Raw genomic sequence first — 8,458 nt, forward strand, 5'->3', positions numbered from 1 at the left:
AGTAGTTCAGTGGAAATGGCTCAAGAAAAAGGACATGGACACATGTGAGATTTGAGCTGTGCAGTTCAGGTAGTGAGAATCAATGACTCAGGCCTAAAGCAGACAGCAAATGTAGCTGCCTCAGCATCTCTATCATCCATTTTGAAATACAAGATGCTAGTCCATACCTGCCATGGTCGAGGTTTTGAAATAAAGCATGTCTGCTAAGATTAAGTACTAAACTGGCTGGTATTATTTTGCCATGCTGACTGTGGATTCATAGATGTTCAATTGGCCGTTTGAATCAGCTCTGAGAGCTATGATGAGACTTTTGAGTGTCTTTGTTACTAGCTGTGAAGCTTGGGTCATTTTCCCCCTTCCACAGTGCTCAACAGCATAGCACAGTTCAGTTGAATAAAGCAACCAATCAGTCAATCAATCAATCATTCATTCATTCATTCATTCACTCCTTCATTCTTTAGAAGTTGTTGGCAGGTGCTAGATTCTGTGCTATAGTTAAGAGATATCTCAAGCTTTGTGTAGAAAAAACATAGATTTGGGTGTCAGGATATCTGGATTATAATCCTGGATGAAATTCCATTTACCCACCTTGGCTTTGATTCCAAATTTATCAATAAAAACTTGGCTCCATCTGTTGTGCGTAACTCGGCTTTGTGATATTCTACAAAGATTGTGGTATTCTCTTTCTCAAGGTTGTGTTGGGACATTTTAGAACAATGGTTCTGAACCTAGACAATTCTTCCCCTTATAAATGTTTAGTAATGTCCAGAAATAATGTGGGAGTGGGGGTAGTGCTTGCTAGGGTCATCTAGTGGAGGAGCTCAAGGATACTGTCAAATGTCCCACAACATTCAAAACAGTCACCTTGAACAGCTAGTAATCCATAGTTTCAGCAGAACTCAGGTGCAGGAACACTACCTGCCATAGATGAGGTAAATGATGTCAAGCTCATAAGAGTCTGGATCCTGTAATCCCCTAGAATGCATAGGTTTGGCCAGCAAGAAACGGATACACACAGACTTTACTTCTTATTACTGGGTTTAAATTATACCTTAATTCTCTTACTGTGGTTCTCTGATAATTAAGAGATCACTCCAAACATCTAGTCTATTTTTCTCATTCTCTTCAGGTCAAAATTTACCTGTGTGTCTCTTAACAGCTCCAGGAGGAGGGTAGCAGAGGTCCAGTCTGCCGTCACCCTTGGGCTTGCTTGTCTGCAACTATGACTATCTCTTCACTGGCTTTCAGGCCCTGGTTCTTATCCATGCCCTCCTTCCCCGGCGTGCTGTAACTGTCAGCTCCTAGGTCTTGTCACATCTGCAGTGTGACCCTTCTGGCTTACTTCCTCAGCCACTGTGTCCCCACTTCTGGGTCCCCAGAAGTTTTCAAGCTTACTCTGTAAACCCTCTGGTTCTGAGTTCATGTTAGGATTCTCTCGGCCACTGTCTACACCCAACCTGCCATCACTACCTGCAATTCTCGTCTGTGCTAAAGAAGGTTTTTAAAAGAGGTTCTGTGCCTGCCTCCAATAAAGACCTGGGCAGACAGTCACAGCTTCCTCCGCCTTCAAACCCCTGTTTACAGACACAGCTTGCTCAGCTCCCTCTATGGTTATATTCTCTAAACTTTCTCCCTGCCAGCAGGTTGAAATTTATTTCTTTTTAAAAGTAAAGAATGACTTCTAAGTAATCTGACATTCTATAATCTTGTTGTGTATAGTATAAATCAATGCTCTTATTTTTTAAATTGAAATTGCCATTTCTATAAATGCTTTACTCTTTGAAAGACCATGGCCCTTGGCATAGAAAAACACTGTGTTTTAAGTTATTAACTTTGCCATGAATTTGAGAATCCTAAATATAAGAACTGGCTCTTTGTAATCCAGCTATGTCTGGCTTCCCCTTGTGATGGGAATGCCACTGACTTGATGGGTTTCAGGAGTAAAATAATTTAAAGGTACCCTAAAAGGGGACCTGATATTTACAGAAGGTGAGCAGGAAGGGAGGGAGGAAGGGAATAGTAAGGGAAGAGCTAGGTGATGTCCCTTCTTGTCCTGTGGGGCAATGACTTGAGTGTGAGAAAGCTGGGGACTGGAGTATGTGTTTACTAGTCTTAGATTAGCTACTCTGATATTAAAATATCAACTTCTTCTCTAAATTATGATGGGAGTAGAGGCCTCTGGAATTCTCACACGGAAGGAAATCCACATTCAATTTTCCTTTAAACCCGGTGATAAGAGGAAAATGGGATTGGATAACTGAAAATACTTTATGTAGGCATTTGTCTAGGCACTACCTAGATATTACTCAAACTCAGAGTAATTGCTTCAGGACATATAGACATTTTCAGAGATAGGGAAAGTATGCCCGAATGGGACAAATCATGAATTTAAGTAACAAATTAAGGGACTGAAAAATCAAATCTTTCATCTTGTTGCCTATCATTTATCTATCATCCATCTCTTATCTGTCATTTATCTATCTATCTATCTATCTATCTATCTATCTATCTATCTATCTATCTATCATCTTTCAATCTGTCATCTATGTATCTTGGATATCTTTACTTATCTATCTTTGATATATCATCTACTTATCTATCATCTAATTTTTGGTATGGCTGATTATTTCTGTAATTATTTAGGAGACTAAGCTTTGATTTCCCAAGATGCAAGGTGGGAGCTCATCTAAAAAGCATTGTACTTTGTCATTAATTCACCCATCAAACAATGTAACTTAGTCCAATGTCTAGATGAGGTCCTGGTCCTTCTGGGCTTATTAGCTAAGTATATGACTTTGAAAAAGACAATTGTTAAGTATAGCTTAACTTTCTCATTTTTACAAAGACCCTCTTTATCATTATATTTTATAGGCTCAAAATCTGTACATTTTCCCCAAGGCACACCTGCATACACAGCTTTCTCAGAATCTAATGTGCACATGAATGTATTTCCTGCATTTAATGATTAAACTTATTGATAACTAAATACGCAGTCATCTTAATTTTACTTATGTTGTCTTATTTAGGAATCACTACTTGATAAAGTTTGTAGCAAATTACAACCACTTATCTAGTGGATGTGAGTCATTGGTATCCCTTGATATAAAATCCATTTGAGCTACAAATAACCTTTCCATATTTTGAATAAAGTACAAACTATCACAAGTAAATTTTTATTCAAATTATTCCAAATGAAGAAAATATACCAGCTGAAAACAATCTAAAACCAACCCTTTCCCCCCATTTCTTTTTATGTAATTTTCCATGTTTGGGCAAAATTTAATCAATGGAGGGTCAGAATGAAACCTTTGTCTGGTGGGTCAGGCTTTTGATTAAAGACCAACTAGGGATCTTTTGAGTCAGGACAACATTCTGAGAATGTTGAGTATTCAGTCACATTGCATTATGGATATTTCTTTATTTGAAGATATGTAAACAATGAGATTTTCGATTCAAAGTGTTACACTCTGGTTGGAGCTAACATTTTCAGTTAAGGAGCTCTTGGAGGATGCATTCCTATGAGTGCTACTATAGGATCCCAAGGAAAAAAAAATCACTTACACCTTCCCCCTGAAGTCACGTGAGAATACACAAGGCATTATCTGGCTCTCCTGGTGCTTGTATTACTGCCTTCCTTAGAAAGTGCACTATCTCAATGACAATGTTAAAGGCTAGCCACCTGGGTTCACATGTTCACATCTCCCTTTGAAGCAGAATGACTGGAAACTCTTCTAACAACTGCCTTCAAGGCTCATTCACCCGCAACGTTCTGGTTTAAGAAAAGATTTTACTTGCATCCTGGACTCCAGAAGGAATTTGTGCTGTGTCTAAGAGAGTGTACATTCACCCATGGATGTGAAAAGAAAGCATAGTACAGAAGGAGTGATATGAATTTCCTTTTTAATCACATGTCAGTCTGAGAGGTTTTCTCTCAGTAAAGGTGAGCTGTGATCCCAATCTGCCTCTGTATTAGCTCATTACCGGGTATAGAGTAAGACATACACTTCTCCCATTTTTCTTTGCCAAAGAGTGTATTTGATGAAAATGAAGATGGGCTTCAAACAGTTTCTGTTGCTGCTGGTCAGCATACACTAGTAGGTTTTTCTGTGAACATAAGCCAGCTAGGCCTTTTGCCATTTAAAAATCCACATGCATTAAGGATGGATGAATAAATAAAAATCACTGTGTTGTATGCCACTGTCCTCTGAAATTTCATCTGCAGCAGATAGCATTTCTGTTATTACAGATTCAATATTAGCTGATGTCACAGCTAGATCCTATCACACAGCAGCCATTGTAGAGGTGAGAAGTATAATACTTGGCTGTATCTCTTAGATTCACCTGCTTTACATAGCCCGTTATTACTCAGGTCTCTGAAAGCCTCAGTATTCAGAAAAATGAACACAATCTGCACTCATCTTTTGAGCTAATACTGCTTAATCTATAGAAGGATCTGCCTGCCAATTTCACATCATCTAAATGCTCAATTATTCAAGCAAAACACAGGACAAAGTCTACGGCTCATTTGGAGCATATTGGGATCTGTTTAATGAAGAAAGGCACTTGGGGCAGCGTATTCATGGATAAGGAAAGTTAATAAACGATAGAGACAATCATGATTTCTGTGGAAGCTACATCACTTGCAGGTTACTTATCACTGCTTCCCACTGAGGTTTACCCAGCAAGATAAACCCAGCTACTGACTTTTGTTTTGCAACGGCCTGTCATGATAGAGCATGATGAAGATGTACCAAAGCACTCTCCACCCCTGTAGGTCAAAATATTCTAATACTTTGTATTTATGTATCACCTGCCTCCAGGGACCTCATGGTGCCGACACACAACATCACTCCCCGATTACATTTTTCACAAGTCCCTGCAGCGATTAGGTGGCTGCTGTGCAAATCCAACCAGGACAACATGCTCTGAGTGAGGAAGCAGAAAGGCACTTGGAAATCTGGCCCTGTGTGTGAGTTTTAAGTGTCAGGCTGCATGATAAATTAAAAGCAAGGAGGCTTGGGTTGGCTGCTTGAAAAGACTTTGTCTTCAGAGCAATATTAAATGATAAAATGAGGTTCAAGGATAGAGTGGGCACAGTTGGTAACCACAAAAGTATCTGGGCATTGTGGATAATTTTTAGGAAATAAATTAAGACTCGTTATCAGAGATGGATCAATGGACTGTTGGTTCCGTGTAAACACTGCTTGTCTCTCCCATGTGTCAATGGCTCATCCCTACAGCATGAAAGAACTGTGCTTATTTACAATGTATGTTCTGGCATAGCACTATGTTATAGGAGGGAATTGTAGCAGAGGCAGGAGAAATTTGTGGCCCATGGAATACCATGCACATCCAAGCTATCTGAGACCTGGCAAACCTCCCAGTTCTACAATTTAACACACTTAGTGGGGGGTAATAGAATATACCTCTATATCAAAGGGACGTGTGTTGAATCTTTCTCATGGTACATTCTGGATGTAAGCATCAATGTTTTCACTGGCTGTGCTATGGAGTGTATGGAGTTTTGAGAATCCAGAAAAATTAAACAACAACCAACGAGGCTTTGACTTCCTTTCTAACAGTAACGCCCCCAGTAGAGAAATGTATTTATTGCAAACTAATGTTAGTAATGTCTCCTTCCCCACCCTAGCTCTCCTGGCCTCTTTCTGCCACTTGCAGGCACAATGGTGCTCATCTCTTTTGCATATGTATGAATACCAGTCTAACCTTTACTAGTAACTGGAATTGGAATAGGGCTATGTATTGAATGCTTTGCCAGTATGTTGCCAATACTGCTAGAATGTAGAAAAGAAAAACAGACCATAATTGTAGGTCATCATGAATTTCAGTTGTTTTTCTTTTACGTAAAATAAATGAAAGTACTACAGACCCAGAACAACTTAGACCTAGGGACCCTTCAGCTAGGCCTCTTTAGAAAGTTGGTTACTTTGCTTTCCATGGACAGGAGTTCCTTGGGGGACACAAGAACAGGTTTACCCACTTCTAGTGATTTCCTGTGTCTTTCCCCAGTCTCCTCTCAGTCTAATAACAAGGGACGTTTATTTGAGGTGCATAGAAAGAGCTTGAGTTTCTGGGCTGCGTCTCTCAGGGGTGCTAGTGATATTCCCACCTAATGATAATGAGTCAGGGTTGGATTGGGCCTTGGTGTGAGGCAAGCTGGACATCCATATCTGTGCTTTTTCCCTGAAAGTATTTGATGTGGGCCTGTGCAGACAGGGTTCAATAATTTTCAGCTACCAGCTCCACTTCTAACAACACATTCTCTTACTTGTGTTTTTGACTATAGAAACACATTTTTTTATTTTGGATGACTACAAAGAGTTAGTCCTCCTATTAAAACCTAAAGGCCAAAATCCAGCTTACATTGCAGTTTTTTAATCTTCTCAATTTTTTTTGTAGAGACAAAAATGCCAAAGGCAGCACACATGCATTCAGTCAAGGAGATAATTTTGGCAATTATGGTCCACATAAATGGATAAGGCAATTAGGAAAGGTGCCAGTAGGGATGCTTTATATGCTCGTGGCAAAATTGTGTTCAGGGATGTTATAAAAAAAAAAAACAACCCACAAAACAAAACAAAAAAAACCCCAAACAACAACAACAACAAAAAACCCTGATTGCCCCTGGCCTTCTGTAATCCCTGCTTCTTGGCAACTATTTTCATATCCTAATTTTTTCATCAACTTTCCCATTCACTATATATGGCAAACTTGAGCTTGTTCATGGCCGGGATTAGTGGAACTTTGAGATGAGTGTGTTGGGTGGGTGGCTGCAACCTTGGAGCATTAGTGTAACTCACAGACACTACCATGGACAGGTCTCATAACATACACTTCTCTTCTGCTGAGTAACATGTATCTTAGGACAGGAGTAGAAACAAGAAAACAAGAAATGCAAGACACTGAGAACTTGAGAGAAGGAAGTAGGGTCACTTAAGACATAAGAGGCACAGCTGGCTCTGGATGTGCTATAAAAATGATTAATCCATGAAAGTAGGAGAAAGTGAGGAGGGATCGGGTGGGAGAAATGCCCAAAATCCATTTGTTAAAACATAGTCACTGGCAAATTTTTAATTAAGGATGAACTTGACACAGTAATACCAACTTATAAGCTGTATAATGGGTATTCAGAATTATTTCTTAACATGGAATCCCCAGAGCAAGGTGTCTGGGTCAGAGGGTATCACTGATTTAATTAATTTTGATAACACAACTTGATATTTAAGTTATCACTTAGCACAATTGAATTGGATAGGGTCCCTGTCACATACAAGAGGCTGTGTGATTTTGAGAAAAAATGACTATCTGGTTGTCATTTTAATTTTCTCATCTTTGCAATAAAAATGGGTTTTCTGCTCCAGGTAAGGTGAGGTGAGGCTAGGCCAGGTCAGATGAGGTGTTAATCTAGATCCAACCAGAAGTGACAGTGAGTTCATGTTACATGGGACCCCTGCAAGTATCTGCAGTTTATCATTATTATTATTATTATTATTGTTGTTGTTGTTGTTGTTATTAATAATAAAACCTTACTTGCTGAAGTATTATCTTACTACTGTAATTTTAATTTATATTAGTATTAGTGGAATCCAATTATTTTCAGAATGCCTGTAGCCCTTATGTCCTCTTTTTATTGCAAATATTGACCTCTGTGTGTGTGCGAGTGTGCATGAGTGTATATGCACGCTTATGTGTGTATGAGTATGTGTGTGTGTATGTGCATGCGAGCATGTATGTGTGTGTATGTGTGTGTGTAGACACATACAGTCCATGCCAGGATGCATGTGGGAAATTAAAGGACAATTTACGGGAGTCTGTTCTCTCCTTCTGCTGTGGGACTGAGGGATTGAACTCAGGTTCATCAGGCTTGGCAGCAAGCACATTTATCCAGCTGAGCCATCTCATGATCCCTGTATTTTCTCTTTTAAAATGATTTATTTAGATCAATCAGTTAGGGATGGATACCACAGGATCACACATCCTCTGTGTTTGGATCATTTGTAGGTTTCTGGAATAGTCTCTATCTGTTGCAAAGAGAAGTGTCTTTGTTGAGGAATGATAACTACACTTGTCTGTGGGTGATAAAGTAGAGGTTGTAGGTTCTCCTCTGAGATTCATGACCTCACTAGACCAGAGAAATTGGCGAGGTTTTGATTTCCCTCTTGTTAAGTGGGAAATCATGTATATTGTTATTATGCACAACATAATACATATATATGTATATATACAATATATTGTTTATAATAACAATACACATGATTTATATTAATATACAGTTACATATTATTATATGTGGCATATAATATATATAATGGTTAATATATTGAGTATGTATAATATATAATAATTTGTATATAATATCAATTAGAGAAAAAGAGTCCAGAGACCACAAAGAGTCCAGAGAAAGAGCAAGGTGGGGAAGCATACATTGGAGGGTTCC

Source organism: Onychomys torridus, chromosome 23, assembly GCF_903995425.1.
Source record: "Onychomys torridus chromosome 23, mOncTor1.1, whole genome shotgun sequence".
Taxonomy (NCBI): domain Eukaryota; kingdom Metazoa; phylum Chordata; class Mammalia; order Rodentia; family Cricetidae; genus Onychomys; species Onychomys torridus.